This window comes from Corvus moneduloides, chromosome 1 (genome assembly GCF_009650955.1).
Source record: "Corvus moneduloides isolate bCorMon1 chromosome 1, bCorMon1.pri, whole genome shotgun sequence".
In the NCBI taxonomy this organism is placed as follows: domain Eukaryota; kingdom Metazoa; phylum Chordata; class Aves; order Passeriformes; family Corvidae; genus Corvus; species Corvus moneduloides.
This window is the reverse complement of record NC_045476.1, coordinates 106,982,424-107,009,193: the sequence shown is the minus strand read 5'-3', so window position 1 is coordinate 107,009,193 and position 26,770 is coordinate 106,982,424. Positions and strand designations below refer to the sequence as shown.

At 36.6% G+C, this 26,770-nt stretch overlaps 1 protein-coding gene across 4 annotated transcripts in view; it reads right to left on the bottom strand.

Annotated features, from left to right (window-relative positions):
- Positions 1–25,941, bottom strand: part of CDH19 (cadherin 19) — a 116,797-nt gene extending 90,856 nt beyond the window's left edge. For 2 of the 4 annotated variants that reach the window (XM_032121283.1, XM_032121268.1), the window contains exon 1: positions 25,825–25,940. The gene's annotated coding sequence lies outside the window, so the exon portion shown is untranslated. Of the gene's footprint in view, positions 1–25,824 lie in introns of all 4 variants that reach the window. The other 2 variants (XM_032121301.1, XM_032121310.1) reach the window with 2 other exon arrangements.
- Between the last annotated feature and the right edge of the window lie 829 nt (positions 25,942–26,770).

Genomic DNA, 26,770 nt, shown 5'->3' with positions numbered 1-26,770 from the left:
CCAAAGCAGAAACCTCATAATTAACATACTTTTTACATGACTTCCATTTTAAATCAAGAACAGAAACCAAGGAAAAATTCAGTATGTGAATATTTAATTGCTTCTTGTGTGTAAATTCAAAGCAACCACAAAAGGAGTGATCTAGCTTAATGAAGCATACAGTGATGATGAAATTTAATAAAAATATGTTGATATTGATAAAGATAGTGATAAAGACATAAAGAATAAAGATATGAAGATAGATGTAAAGTTATAAAGATAAATATAAAAACAGACATACTTCTTCTACAGAAGAGTTTTCTTCTCCCATGTGTATCCTGTGAGGAATCTCATGGGGAAGACCCTTGACTATTTTAAGGTCCAAGATAGGTTCTAATGTTGATATTCTAAAATCCTTTGTATTTTCAGCCTGCTTTCACATTAGTCTCTAATTCTCCCTTGCTTTCCACTCTCTTGAACATGATGCTCAAAAAGAATATTTTATTTCAGCAGAGAGGCAGGTTTCCCACTTGAATGCTTTGTATTGAACAAAATACATATCCATGTAATTTTGCTTCCTGCGTATAATCATGAAGTACTGTACATGCTTGTTGAGTTTCTCTAATTGAGTAAATATGAATTAGCATGAGCAAGGGCTGGCTATAGTCTTCTTCTAAAATGTTCTTATGGGTGATTTGCACATTACCTGTTGCTTGGGCTCGTCTTTGGTGGTTATTCCCTCTTTTTCTGCACTCATTAAATAGAGACATCCTCATGTAGCACTGGGAGATTATGCCCTCTGCCAAGCAGCATGGCTCTGCCCTGGAGGATGCTGAATAGTACATCTGAGACAGTTAGGAGGACAGATCAAAATCTATGCTCTCGTTGGGTTGCCAAGGGTACTTACGCCCTCACGAAGCAAATGAGGGTTTTGAGTATGTTTTCTTATTTTTCTTTTAATGACCCTTTCTCTGCTTGTGAAAGCTGCAACTGTATCCTGCTCTGTATCCAATTTTGTGGGAGAGCCATGTTTAGGCTTATTTAAAAAGCAGTTAAGGAAATAAAGTAAGCAACAAGGCCTTGGAGATATATATAGACACACACAAATGCACACCCATGTGCATACACATATGCACACATATTTGCATCCAAAATCAGTATTGCTAAGATTTATTACTTCCTCCTGAAAACAGGAAAATAGAATTTCACACATTTTGTCTTGATTATGGCAAAGATTAGTTAACCAAAAATATGGATTAAAGGCAAAGATGCCTGAAACACATTGCCTTTCTGTATTATGTCAGTGGACTGTTATCAGTGTGAGCAGACATCTGTCTATATTCATTTTGAATTACTCTGCTGGCTTTTTTTGCCAAGACAAATAGAGTGGTAAATGTAATAAACTAAATTTTTATTGTATGACGAGAAATAATATCAGGATCTTGCGGAAGATGTAAAAATCCTGTAAGACAGAGCTTTTACCTCTCCTAAAAGATGGACTCCAGAAACAGAACGAAAAATGCAAAATTTTCGGAAAAAATAAAAACAAACAACAAAGGTACAGGAGCAGGGGGAGAGGATCAGCCCTGCTGAGGTGAAGGTTCATTTTCCCCCCCAAAAAAGCAGCTCAGCAAACTGTGGCAGATGTCACCCTGACAGGGAAAGTGGCAAGCAGCCATCTCAGCTCTGCTTGTAACTTCTTTCACTAGAGTCAAGCTGCTTTTTCCACTCCATTCAGCATGTTTGTGAGTGCTGGGTTTGTTCAGAAGACAAAAAAGGGCAAGAGCTCTAGAATTCAATAGAAGGTCAGAATGGCAATCTTTTTTGTGGGGCCGGGCTTCCTTTTTTACTGTGACATCTGGAGCCATTACCAGAACAAATTAGAGCAATTCAAACCACCAGCAGGAAAAAGTGGGTTTTCTGTTTTTCATACAGCAGAGCTACAAATTTGAGAACAGGAACTGGGGCTCCCAACAACTCAGCATAGCAATAGATTTGCTACACTTGCTTTACAGATTCATGTGGCAACAAATGTAATCAGTGATTAAACTAAAGATGTCCACCCTTCAGCACAGCCTCCACAAAAGGAAGAGAATAAATAATTACACTAATGAGTTTGCACTTCATTTTCAGCCTGTTACAGCATGAAGTACTAATAGTTCAAAGGAGGCATGCAGCAGAATACAGAGCACACCTCCTCTTTCTGTCTGGCATTTTAATATCATGACCAAAGCAATTTTTAAAAATTCCATATTCCAGTAAATAATAATGCATATTTTACTTGTGGTATGGATGTAGACTCCTTAGACTATTTAGAACATTAAGTCAGTTACTGGTGCTAAATATTTTGAATATTTGGCTGACTTTAAGCTTTAGCGTTCATATTCTTTTACATTTCACCCTATACTTAAACAGAAACAAGTTCTTTCTACTGCCTGCGAACATGAAAGCTGCACAGGTAATACATCTTCTAGGTGCATTAGCTGCAGGCAAAACTGGGTCTTACAGATGTAATCTATACTTGTTAGTGGGACTCTGTTCAACAGTAAAACAATTTATTGTGTCAGATTGGACTGAATCTCACTTTCAGGAGACTTTCACAGCTTTTATTGTTAAAATGTTTCCCCTGTAATAATTCAATTTTCTTTTTGATTGTACAAGCTTTTTTTGTAAAACATACCTTGCTGTGATTCAAGTAGAAAAAAATGCATCTTGATGAGGTTGAGCAGAATTGTATGTGCAATACCAAGGTCCCTGCTCTATTAATAGGAAATATCTGAATAGCAAAGATATTATACTGCCCTCTGTTAACTCAGCATTTGTAAAAATGTTCCCTTCAGTCACCAATCTCACCTTTGGGCTGAGAGCCTGCTCTGACATGATTCTGATGTCTTGATATTGGGCTGATGGCCAGCAGAAAATGCCTTTTACTTGTAGTGCTGAGGGTACTTGGGGGCCTCAGACTATAGACACACAGAATGGTTTGGTTTTGAAAGGACCTTAAAGACAATCTCGTTCCAACTACCCTGCCATGGGCAGAGACAGCTTGCAATAGACCAGGTTTCTCAGAGCCTCATTCAGCCCGGCCTTGAATACTTCCAGGGATGGTTCAACCACTGTTTTTCTGGACAACCAGTTCCAGTGTCTCATCACACCCACAGTAAAAAATTTCCTCCTAATATCTAATCCAAACCTACCATCTTCCATTTAGAAGCCATTTTCCCTCGTTCTATCTCTACATACTCTGGTAAAAAGCCCCTCTCCACTTTACTCCTAGGACATCTTTAGGTACTGGAAGGCTACAATCAGGTCTCTCTGGTGGCTTCTCTTCTCCAGGCTGAACTACCCCAACTGTCTCAGCCTGTCTTCATACAAGAGGTATTCCAGCCCTCTGATGATCTTCACAGCCCTCCTCTTCAATGTACTGTTTCTCTCAAACTGCAGATTATTTAACCAACTACTGTATTTATAGGCGGTTCCTGATTAGATACTTAATAGAAAAAGTAAGCGAATGAAAGTACCTCTTTTGGAACACTACAGGCACCCTCCAAACAGAGAGAATCCATTTGTTCATGCTTTGTTTTTAGGAAGAGCTGCACTCAATGCAGATTAAGTAGGATTGAAGGATCTAAAAGTTGAGTCCCAATGACACTAAAATTAATCATGGAGTAAATCTTCTAACTCTACCAATAATAGCAACTTTTTTTCCTGCCTTTTATGTCCTCACTTACAATTTTTAATTTTCCAGAATTGGGATCTAATGAAAATAACATGTTACTGTCTTAGTTCATAGGGACATGGTGCAAAGTTTTCATCCTGCTGTGTATTACCTCTTATCTGCCAGTGTTTTCTCATTACATCACCTTCAAGAAGAAACGCCGTTTTCTCAACAGAACCCTTGATATTGAAGAACATCAGACATCAGACAGATCAAAAGCATTTTGAAAAACTGTTGGGAAACTGGTAAATGCTTCCTTAAAATCTAGTTTGATAGAATTAAAAAAAAAAAAAACCCCAAAAAAACCAACAAATTTTTCATTACTGGTTATCCAGAAGACTTCAAACATCGCATTAAGATGAAGACCTCTTTACACAGAGATGGTCCACAGTTATCTACCATCAGAATGGGGTGTCTGTCTAGTTTATGGAGTCCTTGTGTTCAGTAGGACCCCTAAGTATGAGAGTAGCACTGGATAAAACAAGTTTTTTCTCTATAAGAGGTAAGCTACTCTTCTTAGGAGCCGGGACTTGGACTCAAAGTTTGTTATGGGTCCTTTCCAGCTTGAGATATGCTGTGATTCTAGGAAGAGATTATACTTTGTATAATTTGCAAGTTGAATCACTGTAACTAGCTTTTTGTTTTGTTTTTTCACTTTTAATAGAGATGGACATGACCTCTAGAATAAAGAATTCAAGCCTGTTCTGGTGGAATTTTATTATAAATTCACTATTTTGCATGCTAATCCATAAAAAAGAAAAAAAAAACTACCAGAGCTGATATTTGAGACCTAGTCAACAAGAAGTGCAGCACTTCTTTTCTCACAAAAACAATAGCAACAAAGACAAACCCAGAGTTTTACCATTAAGTATAATCTAATATTCACTTGCCAGAATAAGTCAAGATGACCATACACTTGCAAACACAGAAACCCAAAACTGAATTTAACCAGATATGATTGGTTTATCCATTCATCCTATGCAAAGGATGCTACTATGTTATCATGTTACTAAGATTAATTTACAAGCCAATATATGGCTGTGCTTGGCCCTTGCCAACACATGGGATTACTATGATAACCCACCGGAATTATCAAAAAGAGTTTATGAGTATTCTTTATCCAGAATTTGGCAAGCACCTAATGCGTTTTAAAAGGGCACTGTCACACTAAAAGGGACTTGAGCTGAGTAAAACAACCACCAAGTTGAGAAGTTTGCATTTTATACAGTACAAATTGTACCACAACTTATTTATAGCACCCAAAAGTTTTAGTTTCAGGTGACACCTAAAAGAAAATCCTATGTCCTATGCTCAGCTTAATCTAAGTAAAAACCCTCTTAACATAACAGATATGCTATATTACTTATATGGTGGTATATACCTTACCTCGTTGGAAGTACTCAGGTAAACACAGTTTAGGATCTGTGGCAGAACAATTATATATAGCACTTTGAGAGAGTTGCATTTCACAGAGCATATTTTTACCTAGGGGCATTTATTTAATGAAACTATTTATTTCAGAGTCAGTATTCCTTGTCTTTATTGTTTCGCAGAAATATACAGATTCCTGAAAATAATTAATATCAGTGAGCCCTGAGGAAAGAAGCAAAACTATCTAGAGTTTCCTTTACACTAAATCACTTCATGACTTTTGACAGTGACAATTTCCTTAGAGAAATTATGTTTTAGGATACTTGTTTTACGTATTTGCTTCACATTCCAAATGACATTCATTCTACTTTTGCTGCAAAGGAACCTACACCTGCTGAGCATTCTGACAGAATGTGAATCATACTCAAGGTTGTTAACACACTTTGCTGTTCAAAATACATGCCAACCAAAATAGAACTTTATTAAGTTCTTCCATCTAGCCTTCCTCCCAGCTATTCCCCTTTAAACAGATGACTTTTAAATGCTCTGTAATTAATGTTAACCTGGTTTAGTTAAAGCAGAGGAACAGATCCTGACATGATCGATATCACAACACTTTATTCTCCAAAGCTGAATCAAATGACCTGTGAAAAGTACTTTCTATTTTTATAGCCTTACACCTTCATATCTGAAAAAAATGAGCAGAAAGTATAACCTGGGTCTAAAATGAAATTGCCTGTCCATCAACATCCAAAACTAAGATTCCCAACCTGAGTAGTTATTACAACCAGTAATGCAGAAATACAACTAAACAGATGAATCACGCTCAGGTGTTAATGCTAAAATGGAGGGATTGAAAGGAATGCTTATGATGTATTAAAATAAAATTATTTTAAATTAACTTCTACATTAATCTCTTACTCATGCTTACTAGAACACTGTACTGAAGAGCTTACCATGATATGGGATCATAAGATGTTTTCAGGTATATAATTATCTCATTGCTTATTACTAGAAATAGTTCTAAAAGTGTTTTCCATTTTGTTTTTCTCTCTCCCCCCCCCCCCCCCCCCCCATTATGTACTCTGAGGGCATTGGTTCTCTGAGGGAAAACCCAAGCTATATGCTTTTATGTGCAGAAAGATTTTTCTTATTCACCAGGGTGGATAACCAGGATAATTGTGTGTGTAAAGGTAAAGGCTTGTATAAAGACAGGGCAGCAAATTTCAGCTGAGATATTCTGGGGCAGGTCACCTTTCCAAGTGTAGAAATAACTCTCCTTTCACCCTCAGTACACAGAGAGTCAAGGTTTCCCTTCTCTAATGCATGAGAAACACATCTGCCCGAACACAAGGGTTTTTTACTGATTTGTTGTAGAAAATCACAATAATGGTCATTAAGCCGACTCTCACAGAGAAGAAAAAGTAAATCTGTAATTCTTTGTTCTGTATGTGCAGTGCAGCAGTCATACGCTGTCCTCATAACCGTAGTCTGGCACAAAACCAGCCTAGTTTCCCTCTGGGCTTACAGTCAAACATTTTGTACAGGCTAACAATAGAAAATGATTTCATAGGCACAGGGTCTGCCCTGAGCTCACCCAGAGGCTTAAAGCCGTTCAGCAAGCTCCCTGTTCCACTCTGTCCTTTCCCCCTTGTGCCCTTCATTGACATCCAGAACACAAACCATCCTGACTAAATTTGATATTTATATGAAGTTCTCTCCTGCCTGCAACTCACAGATTTTCAGTGCCTTTAAATACCTAGCTGAAACCTCAGTATGAAAAATTGGAATTCTGAGACCCCACATCACATACCATGAATTCGTATACTAGGATAAAAATATGGTAGCTTCTTCAAAATTATTTTCTGTGTACAAGAGAATACTTTTTTTAAATGAAGTTTAGCCTTTGGATTGCAACTGTAGACCGTAGTGTAGTTGTTGGGTGCCATGAAGAACCCTCCTAAAACTTCAGTTCTCACCTGACAACACCTGTACATGGATGCAGTGGTGAGTTACACTGGTCCCACTTCTCAGACATGACTTGGGGTTGTTACTGAAAGAGGCTGTCTTTCCTCACTTCAAGAAAAGAAAAATGAAAAGTGGGATTTTCCAGCTATTAAAGCACCAGCCAAGGACTCAGACACTTGTTCTTCTAATGTGATACACACTAGAAATTGCCTCTTTTATGCATCACAGAGGTGTTCTTCACTGCTCCCTAAATATTCATATGGCCTTTTACACAGTGCTGGTACAGTAATTCAAACACATTTGTAATATACTCCACAGCATTTTCAGTACCTGCTGCTATTTATAGTAACTGCTGATGCTAAGTCTTTGGAATTACTGTGAAACAAAAAGGTTGTTTTTTTTTGGGGTTTCTTTTCCGAGCATTACTTGGAATGATGTCTATTTTCCACTCAAACTGGAACATCTAAGTGTGTTTTCAGATAGGAGGTCCCAGTTTCCTTCACTCACATTGCACACTATCAAGAGGCATCAATGATGAACACATAGAGTGGAAGGTAAAAACTGCTAAGTTACTTTGTGGACTGAGTAACACTGTGTAAAGTTGTAGAATCACAATTGTGGTATATCTTAGAGGGGAGAAGATTCCAAGGAAAGTGAAAAAAGAGAGACATATGTAGATCTTCTTTATGACCATACGATACATACAGTGAAAAAAAAGAAGCATAAATATGTTTTAATTATATTTACAATCAGAATATAAATTTTATTAGAATGCATATTATCTGCAAGTTTTTTTCAAGTTAGATTAAATTCTCAGCTGTGAATTGTACAAACTCACTTGGCACAAAGAAAACAAAATATGCTATGGAAATAATTGAGCACCCTTGCTTCAACACTGAAGAATTGCTGTGAGAGCTTTTGTGGGTTTTGAATCCCATGGCTTTTCTCTGTATGGACAGTCTCTGCCTCTGCCTGAGGTACATAAGATATGAGCTTCCCTTAGTACTCTGATAATCCTTTAGCACCAAAGTATCAGAACAACTAGATCTTGGAAATCAGATTTGCCTTCCCCAGACACCTCCAGCTGCTCTGGCTGAAGATGAAATTCTTTCTTTACAATAAATGTTTTTAAGAATTTGTGACAGGTGTGAGTATTACACATATGGGCATTTTGCTCATACTTGAAAGCAAATTGCTGTCAGACTACATAAGAAGAATCAGGAAAAAACAATAAACAACAAAACACCCTTCCCTGACTTAGTGGTCTCATTGCTCTGATGTATTCTGGGATACTTCTGAGAGCATATCCTCTGCATTTCAAGGATTCTCTAAAATAAAATACCTTTTGTACTTCATAAAATCATAAAATCACAGAATGTTAAAGGGGTTGGAATGGACCTTAAAGATCAACCCCCCACCATGGGTTCATGGACATCTCCCACTGGATCAGGTTGCTCAAGGCCTTACCCAGCCTGGTTTTGAGCACTGACGAGACTGGAGCATCCACAAGCTCCCTGAGTGACCTGTTCTAGTGTCTAAACACTCCACACTGAAAAATTTCTTCCTAATATCTAACCTAAATTTTCTCCTTTTTAATTTGTACCCATTACTCCTTGTCCCGTCACTACAGTTCCTGATGAAAAGCCCCTCTCCTTCTTCCCTGCAGGTCCCCTGTAAAGTTGCTGTGAGGTCTCCATGCAACCTTCTCTTCTCCAGGCTGAACAGCCCCAACTTTCCCAGCCCGTGTTTGTAGGCGAGGTGCTCCAGTTCTCTTATCAACTTTGTGGTCCTCCTTCTGACTTGCTCCAACAGTTCCACCTCCTTCTTAGGTTGAGGACACCAGAACTGGACACAGCACTCCAGGTGGGGTCTCACAAGCTCAGAGTAGAGGGAAAGAATCACCTCCTTCAACCTGCTGGCCACGGTTCTTTGGATGCAGCCCAGGTTTCCATTGGCTTTCTGGGCTGTGAGTGCAGGCTGCCAGCTCATGGTGAGTTTTTCATCAACCATCACACTCTAATCTTTCTCTACAGAGCTGCTCTCAATCACCTCTTTGCCTTTTTTTTCTCTTGTTGTCTTTGGTCTTATAATTAAACCACATAATCATTCTACTTCTTCTCTGCTTTAAGAGGATAATTTCCCAAATGCAAGAAATCAATAATTTTCTTTTCTTTCCAAAGCATTCTCTGTGAATTTGTAGATTTTACCCATTTTGTCTCTTTTCCCCAGTAATGTGTTTCTGCCATTCTGTGTCCTACAGGTTTTCACTGCTCAAGTTCTAGTCTCACAAAAGTTATATTCCCTCTGAGACAGATACTGTAATAAACCCTTTGAGAGCACACCAATTCCCAAGGGCATCACCGCTGCCTGATGAGAACACAGGCATGATGATCATTTTGTTCCTGGTCCCAGAAAGATTTGTTTCAGCTTCTCTTTGCCAACAGGAACTTCCACACTTTCTGAAACATTCAATGATAAGACAGGTAAAACATAAATGAATGGAACTTCACAGCCTGTATCTGATATAATAAACTGTGCTGGTATATTGGTTTTATTTGCTCTGCAGGGGAAGCTGAGGGTGATCTGAAGTTTTGATTGCTGGCTCCTTTGTTCTCTTAGATATTTGGGTTGCATGGAATACAATGTCTCAAAATATGCTATCAGGGGCATATTTCGAGCTCATTTCTAGCCATCCAAAGCATAAATTATGCAGGTACATTTTTTTGCTTTTTAAAGGAGTTTCAATTTATTCATGCTTGTCACAAAACCCACTAGCCAGAGGAGGAAAGTTCATGCTAGAAATCAGTCTTAGTTTTTACACTTACAATAACTAAACACTGAAATCCTTTCATCAATATGCTGTTGAGGTCTGCCTCTGCAAGTCTTTAACTTTAGACTAAGAACTTTTCTAAAATAAATTTTATAGCTCCACCAGATGTTATCTATGCTCAGATACTGAAATACTATGTAAAAATGTAAAGCCTTAAGATAGATATAAGAATTATGGGATAAAATCTGTCACCTGAAAAGGTTAAATTAGGTGACCAAAAAGTCTAACCCTGTGGCTGGAAATTGATTAAAGAATAAGGATGCCTTGACATCTCTTTTCAACCTGGTCAGCCTTACCTTTGAAGAGAACTGTAAAAGAGACTGCAGAAGGTGCATTCCACACCATAAAAATAATCCCTAATTCTTTATTTGGAGTCAATCTGATCTTCTATTGAGATTGACCTTAAAGGAGCTTTTCAGCAAGACTGAATAACTGCAATGCTAAATTAACATTACTAAAAATATAGTATATATAAGAAAGAACATTTTAAATTCATCCAGCTTTCTTCTACCTATTGATTTTTAACTAGTAACATTTTGAGTTGTATAAATTTGTTTTAGTCCTCCTTGACTTCCATAAGTGTCATTTTTAAAATTCCTGAACAGTTATTTCATCTTTCAGGAATACTTCAACATCACAATCTTCTTTGTGTGTGCATTCATTTGTCCCTAACAGAGGTCTCATGCAAGAGTGACTGAGAATGAAATTCCTTTCTAAAGTAGGAATTGTGTGTAAAAGAAAATACTCTTAAAAAGGAAGATCAAAATTTTCCTTAGTTCTTTTATCACTGTTCTTTTTGTCTATGAGGAAATACTGGTTTTCTCTACGTGGAGGACAAAGGACCTCAGAAAGATTCCAAGCAACCATTTAAAAGCAGCAGACCTTTAGGGACTCATACACCCCTGAACTGGAGGAAAGAAATTGTTAAAGTGAACATTTTCCTTCAGGAGAGTAAAATAAAAACAACTGGAACATATAATAGAATCACAGATTCATGGATTTGTTCTGGTTAGAAAAGACATTAAGGCCACTGAATCCAACCAATTAGCCTAACACTGCCAAGCCCACCATTAAACCATGCCCCCAAGTGTCACTTCTACATGCATTTTAAATGTCTCCAGGGATTGGCCTTGGCCCATCAATCCAGTCTGTTCAAATCCCTCTGCAGAGCCTTCCTACCCTCCATCAGGCCAACACTCCTGCCCGGTTTGGTGTCATCTGCAAACTGATTGAGGGTGCACTCAGTCCCCTCATAATCATATCCAGATTATAGGTACTAGATGTTACACAGGACCAGCTTCAACACTGAGCCTGGGGGAAACCCACTGATGACCAGCCACCAGCAGAGTACAACTCCATTCACCACCACTCTCTGGGCCTGCCCAGACAGCCAGTTTTTTTACCCAGTAAAATTTTTTACCCATGCTGTTTAGAGTACAGAATGTGGTTGGTTGGAAATCCAGTCCTTGATGGTTATCTCTCATTCAGCTGATGCTGCTTCAATTCAAAATCCAAACACCTCAGCTCAAATAATGACACAAGGTATATAAGAACAATACTGTATGCTCATGTACTTAAAACAAAATACAAGATATTCTAATGCTGATTTAGTATTATTATCATGATTAAACAAGTAGAAGGGAAAAACGAGAGTAGTAGATGCAGTTACAACAATGTCAAAGGAGAATGCAAATCTGTTTCTTATATTACTGATTTAATTTGTATTCAGGATTTAGAATTTACTGATGAATATTTTTGTCATATCATCCATCATAGCCTGGCGCTAGAGAGAAGGCAGATAGAAAAATTAAAAACCTGTTTGTTACTGTAAACTAAAGAGCATGAACAACATCCATCAAAGACAGACAGATAGAAGATAAAAGTGATTGCCAAAGCCAAGTGAACTATGCTGATTTTCTTTTAAACATTTATTAAAATTCTCTAAATGCAGATCCACTTTCCTCTAGTAAATATTTATTTTTATTTATTCTGCCATGGACTGGAAACTGTGAACAGTGATAAATTAGTTGTAAAGGTGTATAATTTTACTCTTGCTTTTATAAATACATTTACATCTTCTACTGAAGTGGTATTTTTTATCTCTGATTAGCAGGGATGTATCCTATGTCAGCTGTTAAGTAAGATGCTCTTTCCTTTTCTTTGCTGATACAGTCACAGAACAAGGCATAGGCCAACAGTGGAGGACAGATACTGTGCAAGGGATCTGCTACAAAATTAGCTGCTGCCAGTGGAAGTGTTTTCATTGATTCAGTAGGCTTTAGATTAAGCTAGAGATCAACTCCTTTGTACCCTCAAACCATAAATATCTGAGCTTTTACTTACAGAGAAATACATGCATTTATTTCTTAAGAAGTGGTCTGAATTCCAGTCTTTTTCTAACTGGAGTTAATGCAATCATACTCTCAGACTGTGCAGTATCAAAATATATACTAGAATTAAGTCATTCATTCTAGCCTTTTAGATAAAATTGCAAGGTATAACATTCCTGATAGCAGTGCTACTGGGCCTTAGACAGCAAGTGCAAGGATGGTGTAAGAGTGTAAAAGCTGTGCTCTGACACATAACACACCATTGTTTGCTTTGTTTTCTCCTAACAAAGAAAAAACAGATGTGCACAAAACAAAATTCAAAGGGTCGTACTGAGAGGCAACTCAAGTAGCTTTACCCAGCATTGAACCAACAAGCGAAGGGTAGCTCAAAAAGAGGAGCTCTTTTGACTACAGAGGAAAGAAGAGAGAAATGTTTTTGTGGAGCTATACAATTAAAGCAGAGATGAAAAACAATTAGGAGGTTTGAAGAGGGTGAGTAGAAGTCAAAGAAACTGTCATAAGCTTATCCCACGTTCATGTTAATGAAAAGCAGAGGGACTATGTGAAAACAAAAAAAAAGACGTTTGACAGGAAATTATATTCATTGTAATCTAGAGCAGTGTAATGCACCTAGCAGGGAGGAAAGCAAATCCATATAAATTAATAGATTTAGAATTTGTTTTAATCTAAGATGAATAAGAGCTATGTGTCAACACAGGCAGAATGTCGAACTTGGTTTCTCAAAGCAAATAAGTGCTCAGAAAAGCTAACCATTTTTATTTAATTATGAGAGGGTAGAGAATAATAAGAGAAAGTGTGTTAGAGTAAGCTGACACTCATTTTTAGGACAGGACTGATTTGTACTACATTATTGAAGTTTTGTGTCAGCAAAGCTCCATTAAATCCTATGCTATCACAGAGTAGAGATAGACAGCAGGCTGCATCACATTTTGTTTGCAGCAAAAGAGTTCGTCTCTCAGCAAAAACATGTTGGTTGATGGCATAGTATTCTCTGCAAGAGACTTCTACCTCTACAGCTGTTTGCTCTACAAGGTCAAAAATAATCTCTTCAGCTTCTTCTGAAGAAGGGCTCTGGGAGAAACTTCAAGATTGCTGTTTCTGCACTGGGCCCTCAGGGCTATGCTAGGATGAATATTCAGATGTTAACCTCATTTAACTTTGGGCGTCTGATTCAGAAGTTGACAGGCCCTTAGATTCTTTGCTGAATGTTGAATCATTCTACAAAAAAAAATTTTAACACATTTGAAGGCAAAATTAAATTTTCAGTCTTTTAAGGTAGGTTTACAAAGTTTGACCATAAGTTAGGTTTTTGTGCGGCAATGCCACACCAAATTTCCCTGTTAGACCTTTCAAACTATCATATCTTAGTGGTGCAGTTATGTAGAAACCTGAGATGACTTAAGACCTTTCTACCTTCAAATGGGAACAAGCAATATTCCGCTCCCCTACCTCTGCTGCTTCAACATTTCTCATTGTACAGCCCTTCCCAACCTTGAGCCAGCAGCACTCTCTGTGCAGTAAATCAATTCAATAAACTGAATCTGGCTGAAAAAACCCCAGCAACAAACCACAAAACACAACCCCCCCAGCAAAAACAGGAGAGTATTTTTGTCTTGTTATGACAAGCAGAATAGGTTTATCAACTCCTTGCTTTCACAGACTCTTACCTGCATTTACCTTCAAGAGCAGATGTGTCAAAGTGGACACAAGAGAAGTGAGATTGCTGCACAGAGATGAATGCAAATATGAAGTGGGAAAGAAAGAGCTGGAGAAAAGAGGGGAATGATTGAAGCAGGAAGATGAGGGAGACATCTCAATCCCTTGAAGCAGCAATGTTGTCTCATTGAGCTACATCCAAAGAAGGGATGAAATCCTATTTTATGTTGCATGTATTTTCTCCTACTTTCAGTTTTAAATATGTGGTAATTTTGATTAAATTATCAGATAAGTAACACATCATAATTACTATGTAAGTTCCCATTTCCCAATTTTCAAAGCACTTATATACCAATAGAGTGAAGTCTGAATAGTGCTTATGCTTAGTCACTAATTCAAATCAGAAATTAAATATAAATAACTCCACTGCCTCCTGGAATGGATGGCATTTGCTAGTTTTCTTGAAAAAGGAACTTTATTTTAGTTATGTGTCTGGGGTTACAGGAAGTACACTGCAGTAAAAGATTCCTAACTCAACAAGACTGACACAGAGAGAAGTCTGTATTAAACATAATCATATACAAATAAAATATAAGAAATATTCTACTTTGCTCTGCCTAAACATGCTTCCATTCTCTGTGAGATTCATTTTGTTCATTTCTCTTTGGAATCTAAAACGTAAACTGTTAACATTTCCAAGTGCCTCTTTTGCTGCTGAAGTGTAAATTCAAGATTTAGCTTTCATTTAGATGTTAACTTCATTCATATTCAAAGCAGGAGACTTCTCCCTAGAGCTAACAAGCACCTTAGGTTCGTGTTAGCCTGCCAATGTTTTATGCTGGGTCCTTAATCAAGAGCTCAGTTGTTGTGTGCTGATATTGGGAACATTGAGCAGTGACTTTGCAAAGGAGTTTGCCTCAGTGTTGAAAAACGGAGTTAACATCAGTGTGAAAACAAACCAAGAGCTTGGATAAAGAACTGACCTTGAGATCACCCTAAACTCTACCAGGGCATCAGCAGGGCATTGCAATAGTCAAAAACCAGTAGAGAATCACCAAAATGCCTTAGTACAGAACGAAGTCTAACCCTGGAAGAAAATTATCTTTCCAAATGCCTTTCATTCTCAGTCTCTTCGATGATGTTCCCAAAGAATTTTAGTTCTGAAGATAAATTTCTTCATGGAAACTTGCCTCCCAGGAAAAGAGCTGCTACAGGTATCACAGTGATTTTTGCAAGTGCTATGGAAGAGATACTGGACGTCAAAAGTGTAAGTATCTCTTGATTTGAGTTAGATAAGCATCAATGAACTACAGATTAAAATTTTTTCCCATATAGGAGCCAAGCGGAATTTTCAGTCAAACAAAATTAAGTTTTTGTGAAAAATTGCAAAAGCATTTCAAAAGACTAGGCTATGAGTTCTTATACTGCATACAAGTGGTAAACTCTTGCCTGTTCTCTTCAGAAGTTGAGAGATAAAAATCTGTGTGTGATGGGAAAAAGATATCAAGCAGTTGAATGTTTATGGTATTTTTTCTGACTTATGTCATTAAAAAGGTAAATCTATGGGCATATAGCTAAGAAAATATGTCCTCCTTTAAAACATTATGCATATTTGGTTAAAACATAAAATGTATCTGCATAAATGGAGAACTTCCTTCAAATTTCAAGAGTTGAATCAAAAGCTCTTCAGTTTGTGAAAGAAATTGATAGGTGTTGGTGATAAATTTTGATTCTGAAGAATATTTTGTAGCATTAAGGATCTACGAGTAAATAGAAAATTAGAGCAGATCTTCTGTAAAAAAAATAATAAAGCCATAGAACAAGGTTCAAGGTTCAAAAATAGAGTTATAAATGAGTTCAAGAGATTCCTAGGGTATAATTGTTTCTCAACAAGGAAGAAATTGATGGATATGATGAAAAGGTGAGAAGTTGAATTGTGGGAATAAGATAAAGCTAGGGGAAAAAAATACACATGCTGAGTTGCTTGGGTGCTTTGTAGTTCAAAAGTGTTTCATGTTCACTAACCTCTGACAGAATTTTTTATCAGTTTGATTTGATTGTACTTCAGGGTGCACTGTGGCAGACTTTTGCCAGAGCTACCCATTGCTTCAGCAAGAGCTGTTAGCTAGAAAGTGCTATGCTGTCTTTAATTATTTCTCTTCAAATATGAAGCTCTATTGTATGTATTGTGCATTATTTTTAAATAAGATTCAAGCCTTTGAGAAAGCCACATGTGGACAAGTTTGCTGAGGCAATCCTAGGTTTTTGTATGCTATTTTAGAGGACATGTTCTCTTTTTCTCTTTTACACGAAGATTAATGTGACTTGGTTGTCATTTTGTCAGTCAGACAGCCCAGGATTTTGCAATTGTTACATGTTTGTTCAAGTCGTATCATCAGCCTGGTAACCCATTTTCACCGTCTGAGTTGTGACAGCTACTGTTTGAAAACAAACTTGCTGGTTTGACCAAAGATTTGGTGACTTGGTCTGATAATAATGAAAGAAAAATTGGTGACAAATCTTTCTTGCTGTCCATCAAGAATAGGTGAGTGGTGGAAGTGTACACGTGATAGATTCTTTCTCTTCTCACTTGCTTTGCTTTTTGGAAGACAAATATGGTTCTTCTGACTTCTTTCAGTAGGGTCCAGTCCTCTAACCAGGTCCTCTTTACATTGATTGGAGCCAAGGAAAAGTTCAAAATGTGTATACCAAATTACAAATTTAGTAATCTTCAATTATAATGATGAAAAGCACAGGTTTGCTTTTGCTTTTTGAAATATTCTTTGTTTCCTAAGTTTACTTTCCTGTTGTTTTCATCTGGAACAGCAACAGATACATAAGAGTGTCACTTGTCTCTATATAGACTGTATTGTCTGATTTCAATTGAGGTAAATTCTGTGAGGGTATTCATACATGCTTAAACTCAGAGACTTGTTCTTTTCAATTACAGAATTAAGAGAGGCCACAGCTAAAATCAGGAAAGAAATTTGGCAAAAGAGAAAAGGGAACATTGTTTGCCTCTGTCTCTAATCTTTCACTTGATTTTTTCTGCTTTATCTATATCCCTCTCCATGCTCTGTCATTATGTTACACAAAAAAAATGAATATCTGAACCTGGGAAAGTCAAAGCTTGTTTTTTGTTTGTTGCTTTGCTTATTTGTTTGAACACAAGCACCTTAGGATTTATTAATCATCCCACCCTTCTGAAGCTGTTCAGTCTGGTTATAATATGAACTTTCTTTTCTGAAAAGAACTTTTTTATGTATATTGTGAGCTCTCACTGGAAACAGAGAAGAAAACGCTCCTCTCAGGTTGGATTTGTATTCAGCCCATACTGAGCACTGTGGCTGTGATCCAGCAAAGCATTTAAGGTTAGTTTACCTTTAAGCATAATCCCATTGAAGTTAGTGGCATGATCCATGTACTTAAATTTAAACGCATAGTTGAGTGCTTTGCTGGATCACAGCCAGAGTACTCAGTACCTTACAGGATTGAACACTCTCTTTTCTTTGACACTGGCCTAAGGCAAGATATACAGACACATGTGAATATATGTTCCTTATAGAATAGAGGTTAAACACAGCATTATTCTCAGATTCTTTCATATTCCATTCAATAGAAGATATTCTCCAGTTTCTTAAAACTCTTGCCAGTTGTATTGAAAGTGAAAACATTACAATTCCAAAAGAGTCTAACCTAGACTCTCACTTTCCTTTCTCTTTTTTGATCATGCTGAATTTTATAGCTCAGGAGATCCAGGTCAAGTTGGTGTTCTGAATGAAGGCAATTTGTTAACACACATTTAAATCCCTGCAATGTTTGCTGACAAAGGCTAACTTAATACGCAACAGATTCAACACCTCTCCAGTGGTGGCATGCATTTTAAGTGAAAGTGCTTTTTACAGTTTGGAATAACTTGAGCCATTCAGGGTTGATTGGATGTCAAGTGCTTCAGGTAGCTGAAGTTATACATTTCTGTACAAGTTTGTTTAAGGCTGGTTTGGATAGTAAGACCTACTGTCCCATTTGAAATGTGGGGATATCTTGAACATTTGTACATCAGAAAATATGCAATCCACTGTAGAAACAGTCTCCATCAGATTAAACCAACTATAATGCCTATAAATAAAATTATATTGTTACTGAAAATATTTTTTTTATTGGATGAATCACAGAATATTTAAAGGTGATATCAAATCCGACTAATGTGAATAAGTTTGGATGCAAACATGGATTCACTTGAAAGGTGTTTTTCTTTTCCTCCTTCCTAATGTTTTCTTTTTTTCCCCTCTTAAGCACCCTTTTACAATTCAAAGTCCATATTCCTTATCTGAATATCAGCCAATCAGACTTTGTATCTGTACAGACTAATGATACATTCCAAGTATTATTCTCTTGATTATAAAGCCTGGTTTGATGGGATACAATTACTTTTCTGTTCTCAATGACCCATTGAATGATGACATTACTCAGAATTCCATTTGGATGATGCAAATGACCTAATCAACTTGTCTTCTGCCTTGGCAGTAACTGAACTCAAATGTCAAAGAAAACTTAGTAAACAAAATCTTCCTTTTATGTAACTGAAATTGTGCTATGGGAAGCTTATGGATATTAGTTATGAAATTGTCATATTTCTTTTATTTGCACGACATAGGTGTACACAACCATACACTGGCATCTCAGGAGTTTGCATTCTAAACAAGAAAGAAAAAATGTAGAACAAATAAGGAAGATTACATTATATTAGCTCTGCAACACAGCTATTTTGCTTCACTTTCCATAACAAACTATGTCTTAATTCAAATTTTGTACAAAGTTTACAATGAAGCAAATATTTCTCCTCTGCTTTTTCAAGTGCTGATCATAGAGAAATCAAGAGTACTTGATCCATTACATTTAAAGCATTGGTGTGATAGATAATTTTCTCCTTTTTTTCTGGATACTAAGCATGCACACATTATCATCTGTAAGAAATGTTACAGATTTTTGATGAAAACATTCACCATTCGAGAGTCTGTGGCTCAATGATGCAGGGCTCTCTCTTTCATATCAGTGAAAATAAGGTTATTTTTACGTAACCAGTGCCTTCCAACAGAAAAATTCTTATAGGCATCACATTATCAACTACCTCAAAATGTATGAATCTAACATGGAGATAGAATTTTCAAATTTGAATTTTTTCAACCACTTCAATGAACCACTTAGGGACTAGTGTGAAGGTCTGATTTCTAAGTTCACCACAGCACCACATTTCGGGATTTCTTCAAGAATTAAGATTGCAGCAATTAGAGGAACAAATAGTGAATATAGGTAACCCAAATAAAATTTAAAGTAGAACGATATTGACTTTTACTTTTTTACATCTCAGTTGTGATGTTCAAACTCGAGTTTTCATAGTTATAAATATCAAATAATAAATACTGAAGGGTTAACAGACTGATGAATAAGTTTGGTTTAATACCTATCTCAAAAAATTATATTAAAAATATTTTCTATACTGTGGAATTAATCCATAATTTTAGAAGTTGTATACTAGCTTAAGCACTGTATTTATACCTTTGATCTGACATATCTTCCATTTACAGGTGTCAGTCCAGTTTATTAACTTCTACTTATGGTCAGCAGCCCAAAATGATAAACCAGATTTTATTTTTGTGCATAAGTATGCTTATAGACGCAAATACATATGAAAAAATATTTGTTATCTTTAGTATAGAAAGTCACCCAGAAACATTCTGAAAAATTCAAAGCATGATAAAATTTATTAAATACAATTAACTTAAAATACATCGTAAAATTTAAAGATTAACGTCAGCCTCACAATTGTTTATTTCGCATGTGGTCCTCAAACATTTTTCTTATTTCCTGCCTCCTTTTTTCTCTCAATATTATTTGAAACAGGAATAATTAAATTTAAGATCCCAGTGAGTCTACCACAACATTCATGGGAATCAGATAATAAACGTCCTATAACAGCCAAGCCAAGTCATCAACATTGTTTTACTGCAGCTTGATGTTTTTTGCCATAAAGATTACTGTGTTTCCCACACATAAAACTGTGTTGACTATCAGTCTTACATGTACCAAGCTTTTGCTTCACCTTTTTTTCTTTCTGTGGTACTCCTTGCCTTCAATTGAATATTCTATGATTCCTTGGTGTTACGATCTTTAAAAGAAGTGGTAAAATTTTCAAAGCCTTAAGCTCAAAAAGAAAAAATAAGCTAGTTTTTTGATATTTGCAGGAAATTATAGTTGGATTTTAGACAACTTTATTAATCATGGGTGGTTGGACTCCATCTTTTGGCTACTCATTTCATATTTGCAAATTAAAAGGACAGGACACTGAGTGTATAAAGAACCTCTTTTCCTTACTGAAACAGCCATACATAAGTATCCTCAAGACTATTCTTTTCCGTGGATTTGATACATAAGTGGCGTGTGACAAATTAAATCATGAGACAAGTTGTCCATCCGATGTAGCAGAGACCACACAAACCAAGATCTCCTTTGGAACCCAGAATCCAAGAAAGGTCCCAGTCAGAGTCTGCTTTATTCATTATCATCTTGTCTGTCCTGGGTATTCCAAACCTTGACATCTCACCTTTTTTTTTTAACCTAGGGATTTTGCTTTTGTGTTTTCTGACAAACTTCCTGAATTTTATGACAAAAAACCCCCAAATCCTAGGTTGATTATATCTTTTTTGCTTGTAGCCTAATGAGAGATATGCTTATATAACATTGTTAGCTTAAAAATTTAAAAGAATTAAACAAGTTGGGAGGGGTAGATATATTTTTCTTTCCCCTACAACATCGCAAATCCAAATACTATTTTTGTGTGTGAGTAGGACTGAGGAAATTAAAGAATATATGCACCTACCTCCACATATACACACACATATAGACTGTTTAGAAAAAGCGAACAAAAAGTATGTTCCCTAAACATTATTTCATAGAGCACAATGAAAGTGTTGTATGTATTTCAATAAAGCAATACGTATCTCAATAAAGGAGATGTTTCAAGCAATTTGGCCTGCTATTTACCTGGGATAAGATGCTTGGTTCTATTACAACAAAATCTTTCAGGTCTTCTGTGCTTTTTTTTGTTGGATTCTTACATTTCTTCCACGAGTCTCTGAATTTAGAATGAACTAGCAAGGTCTGAATAAGTTACATACCAGGAAATGGAACATGCAAACTTTCTTTCCAAGAAGAAAACTACTTCTAATACAGAAATATGGTTTTACAGTAATATTCAATTGATGACTGAAAGTTAACAGAGTTAAATATAGAAAATTGTTTCAGTTAAGATTTGTTGTCATTGGCTAAACAGTAAATCATCATTTTTAAATTTTTTTTAAATGTGGAAGGATATAATCACACAAGGCCTATTGTCAATGATTGTTTAAATAGCTTTGTCATTTCCCTGTTGCAGCACACAAGCAGGGTTATAGCTGTGGAAGAATTGAAGTGTAATATTGCACTGGAAATGTATTGGTGGACTTGAAGAAAAGTCCCGAATAGTTTTGTTTTGCTTTGTTTTTCCATTTGAGTATTTCTTTATTTTATATAGAACTTTACTTAAGAGAGTTGTCATTAATGCTTTAATCAAAATCAACAAGAACTTCTCTGTGCTTCTTGTTATCCTCCTCTGATATGGATGTACTCATTAACTTTTGTAAATGTAGCCAATTATACTAAAGAAATACCAGACTTCACTTTACTGACTTGTACTATCAGGAAGTGATCTTCAGTGTCCCAGATAGGTTACTGCACACTGGTATAACAACCACAGCCAAACTTAATGAAAGACAGTCTCAGCTGAGAGTATTCCTACTGTCTCATCTCACTTGGTTATCCTTAGTTAGATAAATATGTTGTGCAAGTATAAGATCTGATTTTTAATAAATCATTTAAATAACTGTAAAATTTTACCTATAAAGTTGGTAAAAATGCATTTAATATTTAAATTATTGTGTACATTTGGCATACTTCAATATTCCTTTACAGCTGCACTAGTGTATTAATTCTGTATTTGCATATAAGAAAGTCTTGAAAAAATGGATTTATAATCAGGAAAAAAGTAAAACACAACAAGAAAACCAGTGCATATACAAATCCTCATAATGGTCTTTTTTCAAGTACACTAAAGATAAAAGTAACAGATCTCCAATCTATTCTAATTCTTGGCATGAAGGCTTCTTTATTCATGGATCATTGACCTGACAGACTGAAAAGGCAATGACTTCTATTTCTTTTGGTGACTTACATCAGTCTATTGCAAGGAAAATAGACAAAGCATTCAGATTTGTGTGTACCGGCATCAGATTGAACTCTGCTAATGGCTGTGTTTGTCTTCTCTAGGAAGAGTGGGATTATATCCCATCCACTGTGTGCACTGTTGCTGGACGTGTTGTTCATAAACGCACTTGTAGAATCAGCTGTACAATTTTTAAGTACTGTAATATACTAAAGCTTCTAGGCAAATAAGCTTTACAGTGGAGGCAACTAAGCCATCTTGTTCTTTAACAAATTGATAAAGGGGAATCTGGGTATTTCTTTACATTCCTGAAGAGGCACAAGGAATGAATATTTGTGGCTAGTATCTCACAAACAAGTGAATTGAGTCATCCGACCGAACACTAAGCATGGCTGGGCAGGTAGTGTGAAGAAAACCACTTTTTCAAAGGAAAATGCAACTCAGTTTGCTTCCATGGGAGGGATAACTCTGGGATGAGACTACAGAAGAGAACTATTAGACTGTGAAACATACATTTTCGTTGCTTATTCTGTTAGATTTGCAATTTCATAGTGTAGTCCATAGGAAAATATGACAACAACCTTCCCAACCCATGCTGTCTGCATACAAATACTCATCCTTCACAGCAGCCATAAAACTTTCACTCATTTTTTATTTTTCTTTAGGATATCGTAATTACTGTGGTGAGGTGGACTTTGTACCACCATTGTAGAAGAGTAAAATGTATCCCAGACTTAAAAAAATCTCCAAACCACTATGCTCTGTGGCATGCAAGGATAAAAATATGATTCCACTGTAAGGAAGAGAAAGACCGGACATGGATACTGATTCCTCTTCCATGCTTCCTACATGTTCTTTTCCTGGGGAAAAGAGGAGTTTTTACTCCTTTCTTTTACATTTTAAAACATGACCCTTGCAGCAGGCCAGCTTAGGGGAGGTAATTGGACCCAGCCATGTCATGACCCAAACCCAGAATGCAAAGTCCCTTTGTTTAGTCAGCCTTACAGGTACTGAAGGGAGAGAAGGGAATGGGCAAATACCTGAGTCTCTTCTCAATCTCAGCATACATTAGAAGATCAAAAAGTGTCAATTATTATAAAACTAGTGTGACATTTTGCATAGAGGCCTATAATTATTGTTAGAAATGGAACAGAAAAATCACACTCCTATTTGTCTTCTCAGAACTGAAAGAGAATTCATTAATCATTCAGTACCATGATCTGCTGTTATATCACGCTTTCCCCCTTGATCAAATGGATCTGTGATTAATTGGGTTAATTGATTTTGTTGCTTAAAGCTGAGCTACTTTGGCCATGGAATAACTTTAATCTCTAGAACTAATTCTCAGAGAATAAATAGGGCTAAAAGAAAATATTATCTTCTGATGATTAATATTGTTCTTCCAGTGACCAGCCAAATTACTTTCTGACCAGTTTGTACCTAGTTAATCTTGTTTTGAACTGAATATAGTGATAATGATCAAGGGAGGCATGACATGATTTGTAACATTTTCTGTGTTTATGTCATGAAGTTGAACTGAGAAATAAAGTCTATGAAAATAAATGGGAAAAATCTTTCTTAATATATTCACTTTTCTCATCCTAGCTGTAAACCATTAGAAATAGATATGTATTGTTTCCCTGGCCCATAAGACTTCTGAATGCAATGAAAATAAAAATGAAGCATAAAAGATAATAACTGGTTAATTGCCAGCATTTTTTATCTCATCAATTAATAATTAATTTTAAAATTTGTATATTTTTTCCCTAAAATGAAATAAATTCCAAAATGGAAGGTAATTTCCATCAAATAACTAAAACTTGGACAAGCAAATCAAATATAAAAATGTCAAAGTGTAATACTTTAATAAATTAAAAGCCTTTTTTCCCTTCCTGTGTAAGAAAAAGCAATTTGTGAATACCTACATTTCTTCACTTATTCATATTGCTTTTAACAATTTTTTTTAAAAATTAAAATTTCATTAGAACATTCCCCCATATCTGTTAGCAATTGCCTAAAGAGAAACAATTTTTAAAGAAAATATTTTAGCAATCAACAGCAAATTAAAACAAGCAATTTTTGAAGGTTTTGAAATCTGTGTGTTCTCATGGTTGCTGGATCATACCACTTCAAGTGGATCTACAATCATCTACACTGGGGTGAGTTTAAAATGTCCTCAGTGACTCCTGAATCAGTGTCAGTGAATCACACTTTAATACTCAGCACTGTCTGGTTCTGAACCTAAGAGCAGAGTGGATAAAAGTCTATGATTTCTTTTAAAAACTCTCCTATTATATTTGGAAGTAGATCAGAGCTGGGTATAACATATTGCAAATTCTTTGATTTCTGCTTTCAAATGCCAGTGTTTCTGAGAAAATTAGGCCTATTCTATTAAGTATGTGCCACACTGTAGTCACCATAGACTGTAATTTTTATATTTCCCCATAAATAGGATCTGACATAATGCAGAGCCAAACCTCAAAGTGTTCTTTATCTTCCAGATCTTACACAAGCTACTGAGCTTATAGGTCAGGATTTGAAGATGGTTTCAAAACCAGATATTGAAGAATAGATAGAGCCAAGATTCATAATTGAAAGATAATGACTGAGGCATTCATCTGTGAAGTGTATGCATGTTTTCAATTAGCTCCAAATGTTCTTTACACAGTTTAATATATGAGACAGGTTGGACTGTTGTTGTGGTTTAACCCCAGCTAGGAACAAAGCCCCACACAGCCACTCACTCACTCCCCAGCGGGATTGGGGAGAGAACTGGAAGGGTGAAACCTGGAAAACTCATGAGTTGGGATAGAGATGTTTAATTGGGAAAGCAAAAGCCGAACACACAAGCATAGTAAAACAAGGAATTAATTCACTGCTTCCCACGGACAGGCAACTGTTCAGCCATCTCCAGGAGAGCATGGTCCCATCATATATGATGGTGATTTGGGAACAAACACCATCATTCCAAATGATGACACCTCACCTCCTTCCTTCTTATTCCCACATTCTATATACTGAGCGTGATGTCATATGGTCTGGAATATCCCTTTGGTCAGTTGGGGTCACCTGTCCCGGGGTCACCTGTGTCTCCTCCCAGCCTCCCACACACCCCCAACTTTCTCACCAGTGTGGCTGTCCAAAAAGCAGAAAGGGCTTCGGCTCTGTGTAATCCCTTCTCAGCAATAACAAAAACATCTCTGTATTATCAACCCCGTGCTTAGCACAAATCCAAAAAACAGACCCATATCAGCCACTGTAAAGAACAACTACTTCAGCCAAAATCGGGACATCTAGAAAACTGTACAACCTTTCAAACAATAGAGATGATCTTTAGGACAACTCAGACATTTTGAAATTGGGAGAAAAACCATGAAAAATTAAAGTGAAAGGAGGAAAACTAGGAACCTGCTATCCATTATGAGGGAGTAACAGTAAGGCATATTGAATCACAGACCCCCTTTTAAGTGAGCACCTGCTTCCTCAGAAGAGTGGAACGCCTTTTCAAGACCACTTTACATGCCCTCGATCACCATCTATACCTATATAAACCCATCCTAGGCACAAAGAAATAAAGGTTTTGCTGCTCTCATGACCAAGATTCTGTCTTGAAACAGACCACGCAAGCAAATAAGACCCAAGTTTAAGAGAGAAGGAAAAGAGATGTGCAAAGGAAAAATAAATGCTGTACCTGCTCTCTTCATTTAATGAGTTGCCTCTTTCTGTGAAGGAATTCCTCCTAGATACACTTTTCTCTGCTTGGCTGTGTCTCAGCATTCAATCATGTTGTACATCATTTATCAGTACCAGCTCTGGGAGATAACCAGCATCTGTGAGACGCGTGGTGTGTTTTGGATGAAAGCTCTCCCTGTTGCCTTTAACAATGCCAATTGTTCTACATCCCCAGTGTTCTGCACTTGTCTTTGGTGGTTAGAAACAGCATTCCCAGCTGCAGTGGGAAAGGGTTTTGAATAAATATTAGGCAGACAGCAAACATGCTATATATAAGTTTTGCATGAATGGTATTTTAAACTGTGAATAACATAGTAGGTTTTAAAATTTTTATGAGTGTCTAAATTAGGAGCCTACTTTCTTAATTGTCAGAAGGTTTCTAAGGAAAAAAACATTATTGACCTATGATTTTTAGTCAATGAAAAGAGTCAGGCATTTCTCCTTCAAGATACTGAATTCAGACCTGAGATCTCAGACCCTGGAGGCTCTCACATTTTAGATACATGTCTGACAGCAGTTCTATCCACACTACACTTTGGTAGAAGCAATTTCTTCCTTCAAAAATATCTACATAGTTTTGTGTCACAATATGATAGCTCCTCTGGTACAAACCAGAAGGAACTTCCTAATGCATACAGAGGTCTGACTCATCTCTTGCCATGGTGTCCAAGCAAGCTGCCTGTGGCTGCTCTGATAGCAAGAAAAACAGCTGAGAGCTGTAAGAAGGACACTGCCTCAAGATCTCTGTGTTCCCTGTTTGGAAGTCACATGCATCCAAAGCTAAGAAGATGGAATAATTTCTCAATTTCCACTCTAACCTTAACATGGGGAGTTTCTGGAGGTATCCTCCAGATGGGAAATTACAAATGTACGTTTTGGCACACAGAGGTGTTATGTTCACCTTT